The sequence below is a fragment of the Cherax quadricarinatus genome, chromosome 87 (genome assembly GCF_038502225.1).
Source record: "Cherax quadricarinatus isolate ZL_2023a chromosome 87, ASM3850222v1, whole genome shotgun sequence".
In the NCBI taxonomy this organism is placed as follows: Eukaryota; Metazoa; Arthropoda; class Malacostraca; order Decapoda; family Parastacidae; genus Cherax; species Cherax quadricarinatus.
Window position 1 is genome coordinate 1,791,194 of NC_091378.1, and position 26,959 is coordinate 1,818,152.

At 41.2% G+C, this 26,959-nt stretch overlaps 1 protein-coding gene across 1 annotated transcript in view; it reads right to left on the reverse strand.

The window, feature by feature from the left end:
- LOC128703789 (uncharacterized) overlaps positions 1-21,075 on the reverse strand; it is a 662,970-nt gene extending 641,895 nt beyond the window's left edge. Inside the window, exon 1 of the mRNA XM_070103721.1 lies at positions 20,795-21,075. The gene's annotated coding sequence lies outside the window, so the exon portion shown is untranslated. The remainder of the gene's footprint in view (positions 1-20,794) is intronic.
- Positions 21,076-26,959: the final 5,884 nt, after the last annotated feature.

Consider the following 26,959-nt stretch of genomic DNA (forward strand, 5'->3'; position numbering starts at 1 on the left):
GAACTTTAGAAGTTCTTTAAGTCAGTTCCTGATCACCCAGACTGTGGTGCATATGTTAAACTGCGTAAGGCTAGCATCAACAGTCTAGCTAAGCAGGTCACGAAATCGTCTTGAGGAAGGTAAGGCATCATTAGACTATGTAGCCTAGCTCTGCTCTCGACATTACCAGATGACAAATGTAATCCTGGCGTAATTTATTTGTTTGCCTTTAAGAAATGTTAATACTAAATATACTTCACGTATACCTTTAAAACAAGTGGAATATAAAATGAGCAAAAAAAATGGCGGAATGAAGGAAGTAGTAGAGTTTAACAATTCTATTATGCACTCCATTCCCATTATGTAAGCAGGAGAGGCTTTCCTTCAGGTACTCCACCCACCCTTGAGGGTGGTACAGAGACGCTCCAGCCTATGAACTCGCCCAGTGTTATGACAACAGCCCAAGAGAACTGCTATGGTGGGTCCTATTTCTCTCTCCTTCCCTCCTTCCCTTCCCTATCCACACCTTTGTTTGAGCACACCCTCATTACGATTTCTAGGCCCTTTTACATTGAGTCTTGAAGTGGCCTCTCCTGTTACACTTCAAGGACCCTTCCATCGAGGCTTACAGAGCCCCTTCAAAGTACCTTCACTGAGTCTTCCGTGGCCTCTAAACTGAGTGTTTCTGGGCGCTTCTACCGAGTCTTCCGTTGTCTCTAAGCTGAATCTTTACGGGATCTTTGATCAAGAAGTTTCAGAACCCTTACTCTTTCATGAAGTTCTTTAATATCTCCTTGACGAGCCTTCCAGGGTCTCAACGCCTTTGTTTATTCATGCGAGAAATAGATCCCAATACCTTTGCCTATACATGGGATGGAGAGGACCCAATACGTATGCCTATACATGGGAGGGCGAGGTCCCACGCCACACCTGGCGTGGGTGGAGGCGTCATGCGGGTGTACAAGCATCATGCATCCCAAAGTAGGGCCAGGAGAGCGTGTTCAACATGTATTTATCAATGTGTTAGAGGCCAGCAGCTGGGTTCATCCTTCATTGTGATTTGCATAGCGAGGGACGTGAGGAAGCCTAGTGCTTGGTGATGTTTAGGTGATGTTGTTGTCATGTTGTGGTGGTGTTGTGTGGTATCGTGGTGATGTTATGGTTGTGTGGTGGTGATCTTATTGTGTTGTGGTGGTGGTGTTGTGCTGTGTAATGTGGTAGTGCTGTAGCGGTGTGGGATGATGTGGTGGTGTGTTGTGATGTGGCAGTGTTATGGTAATTCTGAAGTGTGTAGTGGTGTGTGATGCTGTAGTAGTGAGTGGTGGTGATAACGTCATAACACAACCCTCCCTCCCCCCTGCTCTGAAAATTCAACATCCCACCTCACTGATCCTCATGTAAATGGGGATCCTAACAGGATATAGCACCCATGTTATCATTATTCGTCCATGAAATTCAATATGAACACCATTATTACTGTTGTCCACCTGGGTTGTTTGTGGACCTGGGAAGCACACCTGAGTGCTTGTGATAAGGCTGAACAAAGCAAGTGCCCTCTTATGATATATCTCACAAACAATTTAAAAGTAGGTTTATACACTAAGAGGTTATTTAATTCCTTTTTGAAGTTATTAAAGTATTCACTAGTGGTAAGGTAGACCCGTGTCAGGAGACATTTGATCTGCCTCCTGACGAATACAGCAATAATAATGCAGTCTTAATGACCCCCTTTGATATACCTTTACCTTTAATGAGTTTCGAGTTTTTCTACGAGCCTTGAGCCAGGCTCGTTTGGTGCTTGCCTGATCAAAAAGGCAAGGCTGCTGGTGGTCCCCTGACCCACATATCCATCACAGCCTGGTCGATCTGGCAATTGATGAAGATATTTGTTCAGTAAGACTTCTACAGTTGTCCCAGCAGTGCTTTTGATACATTCTGGAAAGATGTTGAATAATCTGGGACCACGGATGCTGATACAATGTTCTCTTATTGTGCCCACTGCACCACTGCTTTTCACCAGGTTTATTTTGCACTTCCTCCCATATCTCTCAGTCCAGTATGTTATGGCAGTGAGTAGATTTGGGACAAGGCAAAGCTCCAGCCTCCGTATGCTAATCGTGGCCCAGTCTCTAAGAGGTTAGACACAAGATTGAACACCGCCGTAAGCCTACTGGCCCATACTAGGCAGGTCCAACTCACACCCGATCATGTACCCTATAACAAGGATGTGCGATGTCACCGTGGTTGTTTACAGATAACGAGAATAACTCTGATATAGTTTGAGAGTTGTAACACAGCTGCTGTCTGGGGATGACTGTGTTTTTTTGCAGATTCAGAAAAGAAGAGAAAGTAACCAAAGATTTTAATGACTTTCATGAGAGAAGAAAAAACGCAGATCTTGCGATGACGTCCATACCTGCAGCACTCAGATTTTAAAAGACGTTTCGCCCACTAGGGGGCTTGTCAATCCTATGACATCTATGAAACAATAAATAAATATATAAGTCTGGCCTTATAAATACTTCACGCACTTCCCACTTGCTATGTCCTCCCGTGTACTGAATTATCGTAAGAGAAAACGGCAGGAAAAAATACAGTATTAACTAGTAGTTTGGTCGTTGCGTGATCCAAGAAAGGTATCCCTGTTGTGGAAAATACTGTATATTTTCCGGAAATACGGTAATTTATAGGTAAATAGATGCCCTATATTGTATTTAATAAAAGTGTATTTTTAAAAAGAGGACAGTCGCCATTACTGTTTGAATTGAGAGTAACAGACGTTAGTGTAATGGGAAGAATTTTTCGTGCTCTAGAGGTTAAAATTGGGCTGACAAATAGGAGGCGAAATTGTTGGATGTGCAGTCCTGCATAACTTGAGATATCAGGCGACTGGACAAGACAGCTCCAGGAACCTCAGATAAGTCTGTTATGTTATAACTCTGGCCAGTTGTTATTTTCATGTATAGACAGAGGTTTTCTGAGTATGATACACCATGATTTCCAGTCAAATTAGTGAGTGATATTAATTCTCCTTCTGTTATGTAAATGTATGTATATATAATCCTTTTTTAATTTTAATATACAGTCCACAAATTTATATATTTACCAGCATTCCTGGTGATGTATAATCCATTTAATTAATAGGTCCAGAGCAACTTGTGGATATGACAGTGGTAGGTATCGAAGGGGGACATTTTTTGCGACCTAGGTGTCCCAAATTCCTACTTGTCTAACTGATAAATAATAATTATCTATGTTCATTTATTGTTATGTACATAATGAGTTACATACAGATAAATGCAATTTTCCACACCTGTATTGTATAACCCAGGTGCCTGTACCTCAATGTACACATAAGGTATAGTACAGAGTGCGGCATAAGTTTGTAATATAGTTAAATATTAGCGTTTAATATTTTAAGTGAAAGGGAAGAGGCATTCGCAAGTTATTATAATGAAACTAACATTACAAATAAAAACTGATATATTAAGACATACACAGCCCAACACAAATTCACATTACGTAAGAAAGACTAATTTGATAAGGTTAATGCTAAACTGAAAAGGCATTCTGTAGTTATCTCACATAGATCAAAATCAATATTCCTTAATAGGGTGTTTCAAAAGGATGGACCCTATTTGAAATTCAACTATCGTTGAAATTGGTTACTATCCTGGCCGTAAGATGCATCAGCCATTAAGTAGTGAAGCCATTCACAAGAGGTGGACTGCAGATATTTTCTAATTAAACGAGAATCAAACTTTTACAATATTTTATACAAAACGGTCAAATCTGTCCCTACCACCCACTTGAATTTTATCCTGCTGAGGGTTTTGGAAGTTATCCAAGCCATTCCAGGATCAGTAAGTTTATTCAGGTACAGGTACACATAAGTACAATTATCATATAGTGTAAATTACCTAGGATAACCCAAAAAAGTCAGACAACGTGACTTATTTCCTTTGGACTCATTAAATTTGGTCATAGGGCAATGTACATGCTAGTTATTACTAGAATCTGGTCCTCGTTACTATAAACAAAAGTCCAAAATTTAAACTTGATCGGATGAATGTTCCTCGGGTTATGAGCGAAATAGAGTCGAAAAGTACGAAGAAATAATAAAAACAAAACAGGTAACCACTTAAAGATGCCCCCTTAGGGGATACCTAATAAAAACAAACTTAGGGGATATCTAATAAAAACAAACTTAGGGAATACCTAATAAAAACTTAGGGATGCCTTATAAAAACAAACTTACGCACGACACCAAGCTAATGTTAAACAATAACTCATAACCCTAATTTTTAAAGGGGTGGACCAGTATGCCAGCGGAAGGCCTCGGTCCGATGACCAGAAGCTCCAGCTGTGGGTTATCATATGACTAAGACCCGCTTGTCCTGTTTCCTGACAAACCTTACCTAACCTAACCTTAAACATTAAAAACACAATATGTAAGTTGAAGACAACAGCAGCCAAAAATGTACTTATGTTTAGATAGTAGATGAAATTTTGTTGGGATTTTTAATCCCGGAGGGTTAGCCACCCAGGAAAACCCAATAAAGTCAGTGTGTCATCGAGGATTGTCTTATTTTCACTGGGGTCCTTAAATCTTGTCTCCAGGATGCGACCCACACCAGTCTACTAACACCCAGGCACCTACTTGCTTATTAGGTGAACAGGGGACAGCAGGTATAAGGAAACACGCCCAATCTTTCCACCCTTGCCGGGGATCGAACCACGCATACTCAGTGTGAAGCGAGAGCGTTGCCTGCCAGGCCACAGGCCACCATACTATACTATTACCTTCAAATTAAAATTACAGATTTAAACTAGGATTAAAATAAAAAAAATAAGTTGAATATCTACACAGGAAATTTAAACCCGCTTCAAATGCGAGAAAATACTATATATACACAGTATACACGTTTTGGCTTTGAAATGAATTTAAAAATATTGGAGCAAGCGATAGGAAGGGATTTGCAAAACAAATCCAGTTAGAATGAAAACAGAGAAGCCGCAGGCTAGGCTCGGGAAAAACATTGTGAATATGAGAGCTCACTCACACACATCCTGTTACATATCCGTTAATGATTCCCAGGATCATAGCCTCCGCGGCCTGGTCTCAGACCAGGCCTCCTGAGACTAGGCCTGCTAAACTGGAAAGGAAATATTAGTGCAGGAACTACTTAGAAACGCTGAGGTAAATGTAAGTGCATACTGACTGCATGTAGAAGTTTGTAAGATTGACCTCTGACCTTACGTGTTCATGACAGAAAGAAAAGATCAGCTATCCTGCCAGTTTCAGAAGTTCAACAGATTTTCGTTTCACACTTGTATGATAGGACGGTAGTAAGACCTTGGGAAACTGTAGTCTGCTAACTACAGCCACACCAACTTTGAAAAAACAAACTAGTTTTTGGTTCCGAAATGAGGAAGAACTAACATTGCGATACTTCTTGTTGAATTTACCACACAGATTTAATACTGTATTGTGAATATAATTATAAACTTACAAGTTATGTAACTTAATATACAGCAAAGAGAAAGAAAGACAGGGGTGAGGCAATGGTCAAGAACCAGTATCACACCTGAACACCACGATAAGGTCTCTCCATTTACTTAAGGTTATTCTTTTCACTATCACACCTTCCTCGCCCTACCCGTACGTTTTCCTGACATGTTATCTCAGGTTGTGCATAAGACGCCGCTGGCATACACGAGCTGGTCCCGTCTGAACAAAACCACTCTCACCCACCAGACTCCACGTGTATGAATAAAAAACAGTAACCTGTTAAATGTTTTGCACTCTGGCTGGATTGTTGGTATTTTCTTTCTGCCTCTTGAACATTTAAAATGCTAGGTAAATTTTGCAAACCTCTAGTTTTCATTATTCACTTATCTTTAATGCTTCTCGTTACTTTTCAGCCTAGGAGGCGTCGTTTGAGATCAAATCGCGGGAATGATGATCCCTGAACCATGAACAGATAACAGATATAGTTTTGTTGACTAGTGAAAAATTAATCAAACTGGTCACTTTAAGACTCGTCTCCGCTATGGAAAATAATTAACAAAAATTATACAAATTATTTAACAGGTTTGGGAAATTATTTCATATTACGTAAATGTTAGCTATGATAGGTTGCTAGGTTAGTGTTAATAAATACATGTGGCTGGTTTTCAGATTCTCTCTAAGCTTACTCTGAGGCCCAGTTTTCATTGCTGACTGCCTGGTCAACCAGGCTGTTGTTGCCAGAGACCTACAGAATGAGATAGCTATCATAATTTGGATGGCATCGTTCTCATGCGCACACATATAGTGTACGTATTGATGGGGCCGCCACAATAAATTTTGAAGACATGTGGAGAGAAATGGCACAAAATACCGACACGATGGATAGACACAAAAGCACTATAATGCGACTTTTTTATTGACATTTCACCGACAGTGGGTTTTATCACAAAAAGTCCCCAGGTAGATCTGTTTGTGACTTGATAAATCCCACTGTGTGGGTGAAAAGTTGTCAATAAAGGACCGCGTTATACTGCATTTGAACACATGTTGCAAAATAGTTTCAATTGTTGAAACGTTGCCTCGATAAAAGCTTGTTTTCAACATGATTTTTCTTCGCTAACATCACTACCGAACTTGCACACGAAAATCACTCACTACGAAAGCAGACTTGGCAGACGATGCACCATCCCCCCAATGAAAAGCAGGGGTGTCACTAGCACGTTAAGAGACCATACAATAAGTGTCAGGGGCCCGAGACTGTTCAACTGCCTCCCAGCACACATAAGGGGGATTACCAACAGACCCCTGGCAGTCTTCAAGCTGGCACTGGACAAGCACCTAAAGTCAGTTCCTGATCAGCCGGGCTGTGGCTCGTACGTTGGTTTGCGTGCAGCCAGCAGCAACAGCCTGGTTGATCAGGCGCTGATCCACCAGGCCTGGTCACAGACCGGGCCGCGGGGGCGTTGACCCCCGAAACTCTCTCCAGGTAAACTCCAGGTAAACTGGTAAGTCATTTGGAGTCACAAATTTTGCTACGCTATGACACATAACACTCGGAGAGTTTTGATCGTATTTTAAAGTTTTAGTGATGAGCAATCATTACAGGGGAGTATGGCAGCCACTGATAACGTAATGAACGTCAGTGCATTACGTTACCCTGTGATTAGTGTCCCAGGCCCAGGGTGAACCGCTGCAGCGTAAATATTACCCAAGTGACTTTTTGTTCCTCCTCCCACCTGCTTCCTCTTCCTCCCTCCCTCCCTTCCCTTGTTGTCATGCAAGCATACAACTATTATTGCTACTATTATAATACTGATGTGAAGCGCTAAACCCCTGGTGATCTTTCAGCACAAGATAATGGAAGCTCGATACATGGGTTTGTTAGTCTCGAGACAGACGTGCTACCTTCCTACCTCTTGACTACGTTGTAAAACAGCAAACGTACATACAACTCTGCCAACTCTCATCTATATTATTATACATGATTGATATACCGCACAATAAATATTTCCTCCTCTTCCGCCGCCTCCTGTTTTTAATGTGGAAACGTTTCGCCAGCCAATGGTTCATTACGAAGCCACAAGTGTCTCATTCATTAACTTGTCGGTTTTTTAAACTATTTATATTGTAATATCTGTTTGACACATCAACATCCAGGAATCTTGACACAGGGAATTCTCCAACGCCTTCATAACCTATAGGTATGCCCGGTCTACTTCCACCAGTGGATTTGTCCACTGGTGATGCCGCCTACAACTGCTTCACCTTACCTGTCTCCTGTATATAATCCCCTACTCCGCACTTATGTTGTGTACACAAAATATGAAATGGTTATAATCATAACCATAATTTTTAAAGGGGTGGACCGGTAAGCCAGTGGAAAACCTTGGTCAGATGACCAAAAGCTCCATCGGCGGATCATCATATGACTAATACCCGCGTCAGGAAACACTTGTCCTGTTTCCTGACAAACCTTACCAAACCAAAACTTGTACTTTTATCAAGATTGATGGACGAAACGCATCCAGGCTGAGGGACTGATTACCTCAAACTCCTCATCTTGCACCGTTCCTCTCTGTACTGGATTGATGAAGCCACTGACTAGCGTAATGTTTCCACAATACAGAAACCCAAGTGTTGCACAGGTGTCTCGTTCATCAACTTGGTTTTCTAAATCGTATATAGAATACTACTTGAAGTCTCCCGGGAGGCTCAGGCTGACACTAATAAACTCTCCCAGCTCAGGCTAACACATTTCTATTCTATATACTTAAGTAACTTATCCTGTGGAATATGGAATATGACAGGGAAACATAGCTTTTGTTCCCACTCTGCAACTATCATATAGCATAAGTAACAGCATATTGCCAATTTATCCAATTTTGTTAAGTAAAGTGGGAGGAGTGAGTAAGCAGTTGACCACTGAAGGAGAGGGGTCCAGGAAAGAGTGGCTGGTGGGTTCGGGTTACTGTCATGCATTGTATTCGACTGGAGCACCAAGGCGGGTCATGGGGCGTATTAAAGACAAAGACATTATTCTGGAAAGACACTCATATGGATGGGGATGTTGGTACATGCAAATGATACTGCAGTAATGAGTCTCTAGATGTAAAAACATGTTACTTGGTTTATTATACGTTGAGGAAGCATGTACCATGTGTGCGCTGGATTAATATGATAGTAGGACCAGATGATGTAGTGAATGTGTGATAGAATAAGATAATGGTATGAGCTCACCTGTATTGAGCTCACCTGTATTCACAAATAAAGCATTCTTAACTGGGATGAGAAAATGAATGTTGGAGAGCAGAGAAATAAGGGATAAGCAAATTCCTACCACAAGGAAAAGTTTGTAAATAAGATACAATATACGGGCTATAACCTTTTATTTATGAATATTTCACCAACCAGGGACTATATTAATTCATGAATAAGATGCCATGACGAGCATTCTGTTTTCATACCATTAACATATTCTGCAATTGTATTACCAAGGAAACGTAAAAAACAAAGACAAATTGGAATATAGTTGGGCATTGCAATGATATTTAAAGCATAACAAGCTTTTATAAGACGTTTCGCTGAAAGGTGAGCTTTGAGCGAAACGTTGGAACGGGTTGGAGGAGTCCTGCGAGTTTCAGAACTAGTTTGCCATCGGTTCGAGTCCCACACATTCTGTGATGTGCTTAGAATCGTGTTATTACGATTTCATGAGTCGTGAGAAACGTCTAAACTTTGTTTTGCTATAAGTGTCCATTACCCTACTTGTCGACGTTCTGTCAATCAACCACTGAATATATATTGCTGAAACAATCGAGACTAATCGGAAGAAAAATGCCTATGTTAACAGAGAGGTTCATGTTATAGGCTTAAGGCGCTGAATTACCACTCTCAGGAAAGGCTTAGAATTAAAGGGGGAGGGGATATGACTGAAGTGTCAATGGAAAACTGGAATAAATAAAGAAGATATAAACAACGTGCTGAAAATGTCCAACCAAGGCAGGACTCGCAGCAGTGGATTCAGGTTGGGTAAATTTAGACTTCGAAACGATAAGATAAGATACAGGCAATTACGGTTTAGCAACATTTATAGATGCGCGGAACAATCTTCCAAGTAGTGTGGATGAATTAAATCTGCCTCGCATGTAGATAAATGGTTCAGAGAACAGACAAGCTGATGGACTAATTACATCAACCCCAGGCTGAGGGACTGACTACCTCAAACCCTCTTAATCTTCACCGTTCTTCTTTGTATTGGACTGACGAAGCCACTGTGTAGCGAAAAGTTTCCACAATAAAGATACCTAAGCGTTGTACACTGCCTAACATGGGCCAATAGGCCTGCTGGAGTACTCTAAAGGTGAGTCAAGATTTCAAATGTAGTTGTGTCCAGTCACTGTACGTTTTGCCTGAATGACTTGGTACACCTAGAGTTTGTTCCGAGGGTCAACGCCCCCGCGGCCTGGTCCCAGAGAAGGCTTCCTGGTGGATGGTCTTAACAACCAGGCTGTTGGTGCTAGTCGCACGTATGCACCTCAACCCGTCAAAGAGAGGTACCTGGGAATGTGCAACGGCATAGATCGTTCAGAAATGGAGGAACGTAAGCGCACTGAAGAACTAACGATTCAGAGGACGGGTTAGTACAGGAGCCGAAAAAGTTTGTGACGTTCCAACACGTGGTGGTCGCCGCCTCTCCATTGTACTTCAAACCGCTGGTCATTATCGGATATCGCCACTACCAAGTCCCGCAGGCTATTTTATGAGCTATTTTCAGAATCTTTCCTACCTTACTTGTCTCCCAACATTCCACCTTCCTCCGGGTACAACTTTCCTGGCTCCCCTAACTCCTACTGACCTTTCCATATTCTCACATCTCCCCTCCCTCCCCCCAAAAAATCAATATCGTATAACGTGATATTCATTACTCAGTATTGCCCAGAGAATACATTTCTGTGTCCCCCACCCCCAACCAAATATATATATACTGTCTGATATTCATTACTCAGTATCGTCCAGAGAATAAATTTTTGCAGTTCTTAAAATATCAGTTTGAGGCTACTTTTATTTTTGTTAGATGATATGAATGGCAAAAATGGGGAGGAGGACTGAGTAGCGACCAAGGTTATGAGTGAAGAGACAGAGAGAAATGGGCTGATGTAGGTAACAGCTTTTAACTTGTAAATAAAGTTAGCAACCTTAAACCTAACCTTGTTATAAAACCCCGTGTAAAGAAAACAATGAGAGGGAGAGAAATAAGGTAATTTTTGAAATAATAAATATGCAACTGTTCGTCTCCTCGTATCGCCATTCCTCCTCTTCTTCTTCTTCTTCTTCTTCTTCTTCTTCTTCTTATTATTATTATTATTATTATTATTATTATTATGCCGATGGAGAAGCGCTAAACCTGGTATTAGGGGCCAGGGGATTACCATGGGAGGTAATCAGGTTTGATTCGAAGGCTAGTCAGCGTGGTACCTATTTCATAATTCACGAGCCTATCACCAGCATCAAGGGCCCTGATCACCATTAAGCTGGCATGTAATTCCCTGGACTACATTTGCAGTAGTAAATCTACACTACAATACCATGAGAAGGACATATATATGTTTTCCTATATGATGACACATCCACACGTCACTGATATAAGCAACAAAAAGCTTTTAATTCTATGACTTCACTACAAAGAGGCAGAAAAACCACATACTTGAATATCTAACACATTAGCTGATAAGGGTCAGATACATGGTAAGTGTCAGAGCATAACAAGCACAAGGCTAACGTGTCAATCTGCAGAGAAATAATTCTTCACGTCCAAAGGCAGTCCATGGTTACTTATAGGCTGGTTTAGAAATACACGTGAGTAAATACTAGGTCCCAAGACCGAAACGTTTTATAATAAATATGTCTAGTGTTTGCTCACTGTCTTTCTAAACCAATTTGTCGGAATCTATTACCAAGGCTTATACCTATGGGTGGCCCGGTGGCCTGGTGGCTAAAGCTCCCGCTTCACACACGGAGGGCCCGGGTTCGATTCCCGGCGGGTGGAAACATTTCGACACGTTTCCTTACACCTGTTGTCCTGTTCACCTAGCAGCAAATAGGTACCTGGGTGTTAGTCGACTGGTGTGGGTCGCATCCTGGGGGACAAGATTAAGGACCCCAATGGAAATAAGTTAGACAGTCCTCGATGACGCACTGACTTTCTTGGGTTATCCTGGGTGGCTAACCCTCCGGGGTTAAAAATCCGAACGAAATCTTATCTTATCTTACCTGAAGATATGTTAGGTAAATGAAGACAAATGTCACATTAGTTGCATCTGTGTCCATTCACCTAACATTTTTTTTCGGAAATTTTATCATTATTACTATTAGTACTACCTAAAAATAGTTTCTCGGAGCTAGACTACAGAGTTTAGGTAAGACTCTTGTGGGGTGAGCGGGAAAGTGGGGATAGGGGAAGAATAGATGGTGAGAGGAAGGTTATAAAAGGAAGAGATAGTACCAGGGCTTAACCCAGTAGCTAAAACAGCTGGAAAGGAAATGTTACAGAAATAAGAACTGCTGAGTAAATTGCATACTGGATATAAGGAGAAGCTTGTAAGATTTATCTATCATCCTGCATGATCACGAGACTGAAAGAAAATGCGAACAATCCTGTCAAAGTGCAAAAAGTTTAACAAGCTTCAGTTTCACACTTCATGTCTCCTTCCCATTTCCCAAAAGATGATCCCAGTATGGGTTGACTGGCCCCTGCAGTAATCGCATAATCGTGTTGAAGACATCTGGTGTGAGCTGTATGTCAGAGGTACAGTTGCTCTCCCTTCCCTTTGTGCAACATCCTGCAGCTGGCATCCTACCGCTTTCCATCATCCCCATCCCTTAATAGGGATGAGGATGGTGTTCTTAGCATCGGACATCTTCCCCATCATTTAGCATTTCTTACCCTATTTCGCGTGTAAATCAAGACTTATCCCCTCCCCCGGTATCCTCATCCTCGCTTTAACTTGTTAAACACAAATCAAAACTGCAACTCCAAATGTTCCGTTCCTTAACGTGTATTGAAACAGCACAAACAAACCCACACTGAGACAAAAAATAGGAGTACTGTAAACTTCGGCCTACCACATGTTGACCTGTGGTTATCAAACCCATGGTTGCAAGGGTGATCCTGTGGGTCGCGGGAAGGTTTAAAAAAAATAGTGATATAAGGGATTACCTCTGATCCAATATGAAGGATTATTGAAATGTAATACATAAATAATTCGCACATAGAAGAGAGAGAAGCTTATGACGACGTTTCGGTCAGACTTGAATATTTAGTCACTGGTAAATGGTCCAAGTCGGACTGAAACGTCGTCGTAAGCTTCTCTCTCCTTTGTGTATTGTTCCAGTCACGGTACTGTGCCTTTTTGTTCAGTACCGAAATAGTAACTGAAGTGGGATAGTTGTGGATAATTTAGCATCTATATACGCTTAATTAATCATTAACACTGGCCATAGCTACCAACGTTTAGGGTCGTCAGGCCAGGACAAGACTGCGTTCAGGGTCTCCAACAACGACAGAAAAAAAAAGTTGGGGAATCACTGGGTTAGCCTAACGTAAGTTAAATTAACCTGTATTTCCAGTAAATGAAAATGTAATATAATTTATAACAAGTGGGAAAAACTAGAAATCTTAAGACATTTACTGAAGAAAAAGAATAAAATTTCCTAATACCGTGGCTGGAACAATTCATGAAAATCCCGCACACAGGAGAGAAACGTTACGATGACTGACATTTCAGTCCCTCCTGAAGTGAGAAATCTTGCAACGAGGGAGACATTGTCGTGCTTAAATATTTATTAACCCAATGCTCTCTCCGTCGTGCTTAACTAGATACCTGTGTATATTCACTAGTAATCTAGTCCTGGATATCTGCATATATTCACTAGTCACCTAGTCCTGGATATCTATGTAACAGCTACTAACCCAGTGATGGATATAGAATCCAGGAGCTATGCAGCTGTAGAATGAGTTAATCACATTTGATCAAAAGTAGATGGGACTCATGGGAGATCCCATTCCGTGAACCAAGAACCAATCAACAGAATCAAGGCACCTTCACTGCATCGTTAAATGAGGTGGAAAAGGTGAGAGGTACTCTGCGCCACACCTGTCACACGCGGTTAATTGGCAACACCTGCCTGGTAATAAAGAGACGTGTAATACCTACCCCTTATAACGCATGTCAACCACGTCTACTCTTCCATAACATGTTAGCCGTGTAACGGTTGTCCATAAAATTTACACTTAACGGTTTGATCAGTCTGTATTTTGTTTTACTTGCAAATTTACAAGGAACGACAGCAGTAGGGAACTGGGATCTGGAGAGTGTTCCGGGGATCAACGCCCCCGCGGGCCAGTCCTTCACCAGACCTCCCGGTGGATCAAGGCATGATCAATCAGGCTGTTGCTGCTACCTTCACGTAGTCCAACGTACGAACCCCAGCATGGAGGCCAGGAACATGCATTATTTCCTAAGATAAGCTGCCCTGTCTATTCTGTGGGATACAAATTTAACAGTCATGTTACTTCACGATACAACACAAATTATTTGTCAGCAAAAAGGCAGCCTAATAATCTCTTGCCACAGTACATTTCACTGTTTATGTACCAGTACAATATATAAGTGCTTAGCTGTTATAAAAATCATATATTATACATTTATAAAATCACCTTACCCTTCTATAATCGAGGGGGAGACCTATAAACTTTGTGTGTGTACTCACCTAATTGTTGTTGCAGGGGTCGAGACTCAGCTCCTGGCCCCGCCTCTTCATTGGTCGCTACTGGGTCCTTTCTATCCCTGCTCCATGACCTTCATCATACCTCGTCTTAAAACTATACATGGTTCCTGCCTCCACATCACTTGCCAGACTATTCCACTTTCTGACAACTCTATGACTGAAGAAATACTTCCTAACATCCCTTTTGACTCATCTGAGTCCTCAGCTTCCAATTGTGACCCCTTGTTTCTGTGTCCCCTCTCTGGAACAGCCTGTCTCTGTCCACCTTATCTATTCCTCGCAATATTTTGTATGTCGTTATCATGTCTTCCCTAACCATCGTGTCCTCCAGTGTCGTCAGGCCGATTTCCCTTAACCTTCCTTCGTAGGACATTCCCCTCAGCTCTGTGTGTGTGTATATACTGATATAGGGCTAAAACTGAAACCAAATTTCAATTCGGAGAACACCTGAGACAGGTTCCAAGAGCTCTACCTTCGCGTCCTGACCTGAGGCCAAAATCATGTTAACTGCCTGGTCATCAAGGTATTTGAGGTCCAAGTTTGCATGTAGGCTACGTAGATATCACAACCAGACTGATGTGATACTATTGCAGAGTGATACATGTACAACCTGAAGCCTACGTTTGTTTTGACATTTTTATATTCATTGGTAGAAGGTTGATGAAGTCCGAAACCACGGATATTGGCACAGTATTCTTTATGCTGCTTATGGAACCCTTTTTTTTACAGACTTGATTAAAATCTTCATCTCCTATCTCTGACTCCATTAAGTGATTACAACACCCCCTGCTTTTCACTGCTGATATTCACATTATCATCCCGTATCTAGCACTACAGTAAGTGGTTTTTGCACCCCGGCTTTTCACTGGGTTTATTCTACACATACTCTCGTATGTCACTCCCTGCAAAATTTAAATTAATCAACTTGGAAATTACTGAAGCGAAATTCATGCTAATTAAATAATATTACCTATTTTATGTGACCTTTAACATTCATATATAAAAGATGTTGGATGCAGACCTGGACATCGACCACCACTGGTAAGCTGGCGGAACTGTAGTTGCTGCAATTTTATATACATATATGTTTATATATATAATATATATATAATATATATATATATATATATATATATATATATATATATATATATATATATATATATATATATATATATATATATATATATATATATATATATATATATATATATGCACTGGCCAGGGAGGTATACCATCTTTTAGGAGTGAAGAAGAGCAGAATGTAAGTGTGGTGGAGGTACGTGAGGCATTACGTAGAATGAAAGGGGGTAAAGCAGCTGGAACTGATGGGATCATGACAGAAATGTTAAAAGCAGGGGGGGATATAGTGTTGGAGTGGTTGGTACTTTTGTTTAATAAATGTATGAAAGTGGGGAAGGTACCTAGGGATTGGCGGAGAGCATGTATAGTCCCTTTATATAAAGGGAAAGGGGACAAAAGAGATTGTAAAAATTATAGAGGAATAAGTTTACTGAGTACACCAGGAAAAGTATACGGTAGAGTTATAATTGAAAGAATTAGAGGTAAGACAATGTAGAATTGCGGATGAGCAAGGAGGCTTCAGAGTGGGTAGGGGATGTGTAGATCAAGTGTTTACATTGAAGCATATATGTGAACAGTATTTAGATAAAGGTAGGGAAGTTTTTATTTCATTTATGGATTTAGAAAAGGCATATGATAGAGTGGATAGAGGAGCAATGTGGCAGATGTTGCAAGTTTATGGAATAGGTGGTAAGTTACTAAATGCTGTAAAGAGCTTTTATGAGGATAGTGAGGCTCAGGTTAGGGTGTGTAGAAGAGAGGGAAAATACTTCCCGGTAAAAGTAGGTCTTAGACAGGGATGTGTAATGTCACCATGGTTGTTTAATATATTTATAGATGGGGTTGTAAAAGAAGTAAATGCTAGGGTGTTCGGGAGAGGGGTGGGATTAAATTATGGGGAATCAAATTCAAAATGGGAATTGACACAGTTACTTTTTGCTGATGATACTGTGCTTATGGGAGATTCTAAAGAAAAATTGCAAAGGTTAGTGGATGAGTTTGAGAATGTGTGTAAAGGTAGAAAGTTGAAAGTGAACATAGAAAAGAGTAAGGTGATGAGGGTATCAAATGATTTAGATAAAGAAAAAATGGATATCAAATTGGGGAGGAGGAGTATGGAAGAAGTGAATGTTTTCAGATACTTGGGAGTTGACGTGTCGGCGGATGGATTTATGAAGGATGAGGTTAATCATAGAATTGATGAGGAAAAAAAGGTGAGTGGTGCGTTGAGGTATATGTGGAGTCAAAAAACGTTATCTATGGAGGCAAAGAAGGGAATGTATGAAAGTATAGTAGTACCAACACTCTTATATGGATGTGAAGCTTGGGTGGTAAATGCAGCAGCGAGGAGACGGTTGGAGGCAGTGGAGATGTCCTGTCTAAGGGCAATGTGTGGTGTAAATATTATGCAGATAAATTCGGAGTGTGGAAATTAGGAGAAGGTGTGGAGTTAATAAAAGCATTAGTCAGAGGGCAGAAGAGGGGTTGTTGAGGTGGTTTGGTCATTTAGAGAGAATGGATCAAAGTAGAATGACATGGAAAGCATATAAATCTATAGGGGAAGGAAAGAGGGGTAGGGGTCGTCTTCGAAAGGGTTGGAAAGAGGGGGTAAAGGAGGTTTTGTGGGCGAGCGGCTTGGACTTCCAGCAAGCGTGCATGAGCGTGTTAGATAGGAGTGAATGGAGACGAATGATACTTGGGACCTGACGATCTGTTGGAGTGTGAGCAGGGTAATATTTAGTGAAGGGATTCGAGGACACCGGTTATTTTCTTATAGTCGGACTTGAGTCCTGGAAATGGGAAGTACAATGCCTGCACTTTAAAGGAGGGGTTTGGGATATTGGCAGTTTGGAGGGATATGTTGTGTATCTTTATACGTATATGCTTCTAAACTGTTGTATTCTGAGCACCTCTGCAAAAGCAGTGATAATGTGTGAGTGTGGTGAAAGTGTTGAATGATGATGAAAGTATTTTCTTTTTGGGGATTTTCTTTCATTTTTGGGTCACCCTGCCTCGGTGGAGACGACCAACTTGTTGAAAAAAAAAAAAAAAAATATATATATATATATATATATATATATATATATATATATATATATATATATATATATATATATATATATATATATATATATATATATATATATCAATGCAACCGTGGAAATAAGCTGCTTTAAAGAAAAGAATACTACAACCGGCCGAGACATTAGGCAGCCTCCCAGGAAGCCAGCTAAACCCTCCACGCTCTAGGCTACTACACCACCAAGCAAAAGACGCTAGGGCTCTAGTGAGAACACTAGACATGCTTTTATATCACTTGTTTCCGTGGCTGATTTATGTACTGCTCGTGAGACTGGTACCGGAACGGGAGGAGAATGAAATTAGTCTGAGCTTACCACTCCCCGAATGAGCCAGGCGTTAGGGTATGCACGTTCTCACTAGACACCTAACGTTTCTTTCCCCATAGTGTACTGGTCTAGAGCGTCGAGAGGTTAGCCGGCTTCCTGGTAGGCCAACTAATGTATTGCTCGGATCTCCTTGGCTGGTGGTAAACAGGTTACAATGCAGTCTTAGTGACTAGTATAGTAGTCTAAACCCCATTAACCAACTTGATGAAGCAACTTTGAGCATAATTATATCAAGTTATGGAAGCGTAAAAACACAGCGCCTATTATCCATTGAATTAAATATTTCACAAGTTCTTAGTCACGCGTCCTTAGTCATGGTCATTAGTCACGTGGCTGTCGTCATGCGTCCTTAATCATGGTCATTAGTCACGTGGCCTTAGCCACGCGTTCTTAATCACGGTCATTAGTTACGTGGCCTTAATCACGGTCATTAGTCACGTGGCCTTAATCACGGTCATTAGTCACATGGCCTTAGTCATGCGTCCTAGTCATCGTCATTAGTCAGTGTTCTTAGTCACGTGTCCTTATATACAACTTGAGTTCTTGCTGATTCCCTTCTAAATACCACATTTATAACAATTTCTTAATTCAAAAACAAGATTGAAATCTATTAACAAAAGGAGTAACGAAGTAGTCGAAGCGTTGAATATGTTACGTAATAGGTGTCGACAAAAACTTACACAATGAAGCATTCAAAATCCTTACTCGTGAACCTGGGAGCATTAAACCCTGCTTGATTGATAAATAAATGCCTAATCTGGTCTCTTTCAAGATTTGTAAATCTAAATACGTACTGATGATCAGCCTGACTGTGTCAGTCAACTTGGCAATGTGTCATTCAACTTAGCAGTGTGTCATCCAACTTGGCAGTGTCCCATTAAATTCAGCAATGTGTGATCCAACTTGGCAGAGTGTCATTTAACTTACAAGTGTGTCATCCAACTTGGCAGTGTCCCATTAAATTCAGCAATGTGTGATCCAACTTGGCAGAGTGTCATTTAACTTACAAGTGTGTCATCCAACTTGGCAGTATGCCATTAAACTCAGCAGTGTCATCCAACTTGGCAGGGTATTATTCAACATAGCTGTGTGTCATCCAACTTACCAGTGTGTCACTGAACCTGGCAGTGTGTTATTCAACCTGGCATCGTGTAGTTCTACCTGGTATTATCATTCAACTTAATAGTGCCATTTAAGTTGACCGACATTCAACCTGACAGCTTCACTCAACCTGAGACTGCCAATGAACTTAACAGCAACATCAATGAACTTGGCAGCTGCAGCAACTTGACAGCAACATCCTTCATTATTATATTCAATGGAAAGCACTAAACTCGCAAGGGCTATGCAAGTCAGGTTTGATCCGAGACAGGGAAGAGTATCCCAATTCCTTGGATCAAGAGATCGTCACCAGCCTCATGGCACCCCTTAAAGAGTAACTCAAAATAAGCCGTTATGGGGTAACTCAAATAAAATAAGATCTCTTAAAGGTGTAACAACTTCACTTAAAGGTTAACTGTAATAAAAACTAGCCAGCTTAATGGGTAACTAATAAAATAAGCTCCCTTAAAGGGTAACTTTACTAAAACAACGCCATTAAAGGGTAATTAAAATGTCTTAAATGTGTCTGTAATTATCACATGTCATTCATCAGTGGCCTCATTAAGAACACATTAAACATGCAAACTAATTTAAAAATACAATATTATCTTCCACTATACAGGAGCAGCCTAGCAAATCCATCACAGGATACACACCCTGAGAGGCGTGTCTCAGTGTATACACCCTGAGAGGTGTCTCAGTGTATACACCCTGAGAGGCGTGTCTCTGTATACACCCTGAGAGGCGTGTCTCAGTGTATACACCCTGAGAGGTGTGTCTCAGTGTATACACCCTGAGAGGCGTGTCTCAGTGTATACACCCTGAGAGGCGTGTCTCAGTGTATACACCCTGAGAGGCGTGTCTCAGTGTATACACCCTGAGAGGTGTGTCTCAGTCTACACAGAGAGGTGTGTCTCAGTGTATACACAGAGAGGCGTGTGTCTCAGTGTATACACACTGAGGCGTGTGTCTCAGTGTATACACACTGAGAGGCGTGTCTCAGTATATACACCCTGAGAGGCGTGTCTCAGTATATACACCCTGAGAGGCGTGTGTCTCAGTATATACACCCTGAGAGGCGTGTGTCTGTGTATACACCCTGAGGCGTGTCTCAGTGTATACACACTGAGGCGTCTCAGTATATACACCCTGAGAGGCGTGTCTCAGTATATACACCCTGAGAGGCGTGTGTCTCAGTATATACACCCTGAGAGGCGTGTGTCTCAGTGTATACACCCTGAGGCGTGTCTCAGTGTATACACCCTGAGAGGTGTGTCTCAGTATATACACCCCGAGAGGCGTGTGTCTCAGTATATACACCCTGAGAGGCGTGTCTCAAGTGTATACACCCTGAGAGGCGTGTCTCAGTGTATACACCCTGAGAGGCGTGTCTGTGTATACACCCTGAGAGGCGTGTGTCTCAGCCTTAATCATAATGTAGTAGATAGACTTTAAACCCCACTAACCAAATCCATGGCTCATTTTCTTGTTAATATTATTTATCAAGGTAATTTTAATTTTCTAGCTAATTTTAATTTTCTAACAAATTTTGGTTTTCTAACTAATTTTAATTTACTAATTTTATTTTTTCTAGCTAATTTTACTTTTTCAGCTAATTTGCATAATTAACAAACACATTAGTATAATTGCCAGGGGTTAAAAATAATTATTTTTTAATTTATCTCGTTAATACCCTTGATGCCGGTGGGGGGCTCTTGAGCCAAGGAAACGGAGCTACCCTCCATTTCCTCGGATCAAACCTGATTCTCTTCCATTTCAAAGGATCTGTATGACCCCCTGTGGATTTACCGCTTCTCCATAACTATAATACTAAAATAATAATAATAATAATAATAATAATAATAATAATAATATACTATAATAATATAGTTTACATTGTCAAAATTGGAGAATATAAACTTACCTTTTTTTATAAATTAAGTCAGATAATCCCAACTTGTTAATTATGTTGAGTTATTATAATTGGCACAACAAATTACACCTAAAATTTGACTATTTTGGGTTTATTGGTTGGGTCATCTTTATCTGAATAATGACGCACTTCAAATCAGCGTTCCGACTAACAATTAAAAAAAAACACCGGTGTATTATTTTCTACTAAGTCATTAATGTGTAAAAAAAAAAAAAAAAACAGACATGAGAGTATTGAAACACTGGCTGCGGAGTGCAACAACTCACCTCCTCCACTGCACAAGACACACTAACTTTCCTGCCGGGAGCGCAGTCTTTTATTTGAACGTACGATGTTAGCCTCTCAATATTATTATATATACGGGGAAACGCTAAATCCGTAGGGGTCGTGCACCTGCTGGAGAATATGACCCAAGAGCATATATGGCAGCTCCAGTTCTCTGGATCAAGAGCCATAACCAATGAAGAGTACCTCCCTTGAGGATAAGCCAGTGTCAATAACTCTTTCACACGTGAAAGACAATTGAAAAAATACGTACAATAATAAATATATTCTTCTGCAGATAACCTTTCATTTCATCCTAAAATATAACTAGAAAAGCTTATACCAAAGCGTCTAAACCTTAATTCATCGTGCGGCCGCCAGCCTCCCTGGGCACTCCACCTTTGGTACGCAGATTTTTCCCTGACAAACAAATTTATTCAGATTAAATTCTTACCACAAATGTTTATATCAATACTTATTATAATTAAGTGATTACATCTTAGGGCCATTCATCACACTAACACTTTTATTAATTATTGTAGAGAATTATTATTATTATTATTATTATTATTATTATTATTATTATTATTATTATTATTATTATTATATTATTGTTATTATTTTATTATTATTTTTTATGAAAATATACTAACAATAAAAAAACTGTATTTTTATATATAACAATAATAATACCATAATAAACTAATAGACATTTGCGTATTTATTGAATATAATCTGTGGACTGCAACTAACTCTGGATGTTATCCTGGGTAATAGTGTAGACGATAGGCTTCAAACTTAACATATTTAAGCAGGTTCCGATGCCCGCCTCTCTCATGAACATTTGAATGCTCAAAATTTGTATTAAGATAAACTGTCGATGCATATATGCACACCTCGATGTATATACCCTGATAATATGTACTATTCGGAATATATAAACTGGGGTACATACCTCTTGGTGTATATACACAGAGATATATACATCTCTATGTGCATGTGTACTAAGCTATATACATCTCTCGGTGTATATAAACTGAGTGATACGCACTTTTGTATATACAATGGAATATATATGCGCCTCTCGGTGTGTATATAGTAAGATATACACTCTTCAGTTTATATATAGTAAGATATACACACTGTTCAGTGTATATATAGTAAGATATACACACTGCATTAAGATTTACACACTGCTTAGTATATATATATATATATATATATATATATATATATATATATATATATATATATATATATATATATATATATATATATATATATATATATACATATATATATATATATATATATATATATATATATATATATATATATATATATATATATATATATATATATATATCATTTACGTCGCCTTTATCAGACACGGAAGTCCTAAATTCAACTATCAGTGTCCTTCCTTCTCCTTGCAAGCCACTCCTTAAAGTGGGTGTGTCGCGGCGGGCCGCCAGCAGCAACAGCCTGGTTGACCTGGCAAGCACCAGATGAGCCTGGCCCAAGGTCGGACTCTGGGAGTAGAAAAACTCTCGTAACAATTCAAAAAATATATCAAAGACTGATTGCCATTTCTCAGATTGAACCAGGACAATTAATTGAGGTTGCAAGGGTCGAGTCACAGCTCCTGGCCATATTTGTTAATTTATCCACTTGAAAGTGGTGGGATGATTAAGGTGGTCAGTTTGTAGTGGGATGGTTGACCACTGTAGTAACTGCTTAAGAGGACCTTCAGGATGGAGAAGAACTCTCCCTTATTTCTTCTCTTCCATTTATTCTCCTTTTTTATAACCTTCCTCCGTATTTTACCTTTTTCAACCTCTTTCTTCCTCTTCTTTTTCTTCTTTTTATAATAATAATAATAATAATAATAATAATAATAATAATAATAATAATAATATTAACAATAAAAATTATAATAATTATGGGTTTATTCTGGACTCACGTTCATATATCTTACAAATACATTTAACTTATACAGAAGCGGATAAGACCCATGCCAGGGGCGGCGGGTGGTGGGTGCGTGGGCGGGTGGGCGGGGTGGATGGTCGTGATGGGCGTGGCAACTAAAAAAATAGTCAAACAACTTTCGCTATCCAGAGTACATCCCCGCCCACAGTTGTCATATACCGCCCACTAGTTCATTTTTCCATTCTTCTCTCGCTTTCTTTCGAGTCGAGTGAGGATAATAGCAGAGATGGTCGTGGGAAACACCACAACTACGTCTGGGACTAGAGAAAGTTGTGTGTGTATGTGTGTGTGTGTGTGTGTGTGTGTACATACTTATTTGTGGTTGCAGGGGTCGATTCACGGCACCTGGCCCCGCCTCCTCGCTGGTCACTACTAGGTCCACTCTCTTCATGCTCCATGAGCTTTATTGTATCTCTTCTTAAAGCTATGTATGGATCCTGCCTCCACTACATCACTCTACAGATTGTTCCACTTCCTGACAACTCTATGGCTGAATAAATTCTTCCTAACATTCCTGTGACTCATCTGAGTCTTCAATTTCCAGCTGTGACCCCTTGTTGCTGTGTCCCATCTCTCAAACATCCTGTCCCTATCTACCTCATTAATTCCTCTCAGTATTATATATCGTTATCATGTCCTCCTCACCTTTCCTATCCTACAGTGTCATCAGGTCGATTTTTCTTAATCTCTCTTCGTAGGACATACCTTCAGCTGCAGGACTAGCCTTGCTGCAAACCTTTCTCTAATTTCTTGACATTCTTGACCATGTGTGGGTTCCATACTGGTGCTGCATACTCCAATATAGGCCTGACGTACACGGTGTAGAGTCTTGAATGATTTCTTGCTAAGGTGTCGAAACACTATTCTTAGGTTTGCTAAGCGCCCATATGCTGCAGCAGTTATCTGGTTGATGTGCGTCTCAGGAAATGTGCTCGATATTATAATTACCTCAAGATCCTTTTCCTCGAGTGAGGTTTGCAATCTTTGGCCCCCTAGACTGAACTCTGTGTGCCTACTTTGGCCTACTCCAATTTTCATGATTTTGCACTTGATGGGGTTAACCTTCAGGAGGTAGTTGTTGGACCAGGCTTGCAGCCTGTCTAGATACCTTGTAGTTCTACCTGATCTTCACCAATTTGAATTCTCCCCAATAGCTTCACGTCGTCTGCAAACAGGGATACCTTTGAATCTATCTTTTCCGCCAAGTCATTCACATATACCAGAAATAGCACCGGCCCTAGGACTGACCCTTATGGAACCCTGCTCGTCACGAGGACCCACTCTGACACTTCGTCACGTATCATCACTCGTTGTATCCTTCCTGTAGGCATTCTCTGCTCCATTGCAGTGTCTTTCCTGTTATTCCTGCCTGCTCCTCTAGCTCTTGTACTCACCTAGTACAGTGTACTCACCTAATTGTGGTTGTAGGGGTCGAATCCTCTATGTGTGTGTATGTGTGTGTGCGTGTGTGTGTGTGTGTGTGTGTGTGTGTGTGTGTGTGTGTGTGTGTGTGTGTGTGTGTGTGTGTGTGTGTATGTGTGTGTTAGTTACCATTTTGTCCTAGGCACATGTCGATTAGACACTAGGCCTGTTGTAGGTGTGTAGGTGTGTGTGTGTGTGTGTGTGTGTGTGTGTGTGTGTGTGTGTGTGTGTGTGTGTGTGTGTGTGTGTGTGTGTGTGTGTGTGTGTGTGTACTTACCTAGTTGAGGTTGCACGGGTCGAGTCCAAGCTCCTGGCCCCGCCTCTTCACTGGTCGCTACTAGGTACGTGTACTCACCTAGTTGAGGTTGCAGGGGTAGAGTCCGAGCTCCTGGCCCCGCCTCTTCACTGGTCGCTACTAGGTCACTCTCCCTGAACCGTGAGCTTTATCATACCTCTGCGTAAAGCTATGTGTGTGTGTGTGTGTGTGTGTGTACTTACCTAGTTGAGGTTGCAGGGGTCGAGTCCTAGCTCCTGGCCCCGCCTCTTCACTGGTCGCTACTAGGTACGTGTACTCACCTAGTTGAGGTTGCAGGGGTAGAGTCCGAGCTCCTGGCCCCGCCTCTTCACTGGTCGCTACTAGGTCACTCTCCCTGAACCGTGAGCTTTATCATACCTCTGCTTAAAGCTATGTATGGATCCTGCCTCCACTACATCGCTTTCCAAACTATTCCACTTCCTGACTACTCTGTGGCTGAAAAAGTACTTCCTAACATCCCTGTGATTCATCTGTGTCTTCAACTTCCAATTGTGTCCCCTTGTTGCTGTGTCCCATCTCTGGAACATCCTGTCTTTGTCCACCTTGTCAATTCCTCTCAGTATTTTGTATGTCGTTATCATGTCCCCTCTATCTCTCCTGTCCTCCAGTGTCGTCAGGTTGATTTCCCTTAACCTCTCCTCGTAGGACATACCTCTTAGCTCTGGGACTAGTCTTGTTGCAAACCTTTGCACTTTATCTAGTTTCTTTACGTGCTTGGCTAGGTGTGGGTTCCAAACTGGTGCTGCATACTCCAATATGGGCCTAACGTACACGGTGTACAGGGTCCTGAACGATTCCTTATTAAGGTGTCGGAATGCTGTTCTGAGGTTTGCTAGGCGCCCATATGCTGCAGCAGTTATTTGGTTGATGTGTGCCTCAGGAGATGTGCCTGGTGTTATACTCACCCCAAGATCTTTTTCCTTGAGTGAAGTTTGTAGTCTCTGGCCCCCTAGACTGTACTCCGTCTGCAGTCTTCTTTGCCCTTCCCCAATCTTCATGACTTTACACTTGGTGGGGTTGAACTCCTGGAGCCAGTTGCTGGATCAGGCCTGCAGCCTGTCTGGATCCCTTTGTAGTTCTGCCTGGTCCTCGTCCGATTGAATTCTTCTCATCAACTTCACGTCATCTGCAAACAGGGACACTTCTGAGTCTATTCCTTCCGTCATCTCGTTCACAAATACCAGAAACAGCACCGGTCCTAGGACTGACCCCTGTGGAACCCCACTCGTCACAGGCACCCACTCTGACACCTCGTCTCGTACCATGACTCGCTGCTGCCTTCCTATCAGGTATTCTCTGATCGAGTGCAGTGTCTTCCTGTTATGCCTGCCTGGTCCTCCAGTTTTCGATCTAATCTCGTGTGTGCAACGCTGTCAAAAGACTTCTTACAGTCCAAAAAACGCAATCTACCCACCCCTCTCTCTCTTGTCTTACTGCAATACTCACCTAATTGTACTCACCTAATTGTGGTTGCAGGGGTCGATACTCAGCTCTTGGCCCTGCCTCTTCACTGACTGTTACTGGGTCCTCCCTCTCCCTGCTCCATGAGCTTTATCATACCTCGTCTTAAAACTATGTATGGTTCCTGCCTCCACTACATCGCTTGCCAGACTATTCCACTTCCTAACAACTCTGTGACTGAAGAAATGCTTCCTAACATTCCTTTGACTCATCTGAGTCTTCAGCTTCCAATTGTGACCACTTGTTTCTGTGTCTCATCTCTGGAACATCCTGTCTCTGTCCGCCATTGTCTATTCCATGCAGTATTTTGTATGTCGTTATCATGTCTCCCCTGACCCTCCTGTCCTCCAGTGTCGTCAGACTGATTTCCCTTAGCCTTTCTTCTTAGGACATTCCCCTTAGCTCTGGGACTAGTCTTGTTGCAAACCTTTGCACTTTCTCTAATTTCTTGACGTGTTTGACCAGGTGTGGGTTCCAAACCGGTGCTGCGTACTCCAGTATGGGCCTGACGTACACAGTGTATAAAGTCTTGAACGATTCCTTACTGAGGTACCGGAACGCTATTCTCAGGTTTGCCAAGCGCCCATATGCCGCAACAGTTACCTGGTTAAGGTGTGCTTCTGGCGACGTACTCGGTATTATACTCACTCCTAGATCTTTCTCCTTGGCCTCATAGCCTATACTCTTTGGCTTCCTATCCTATA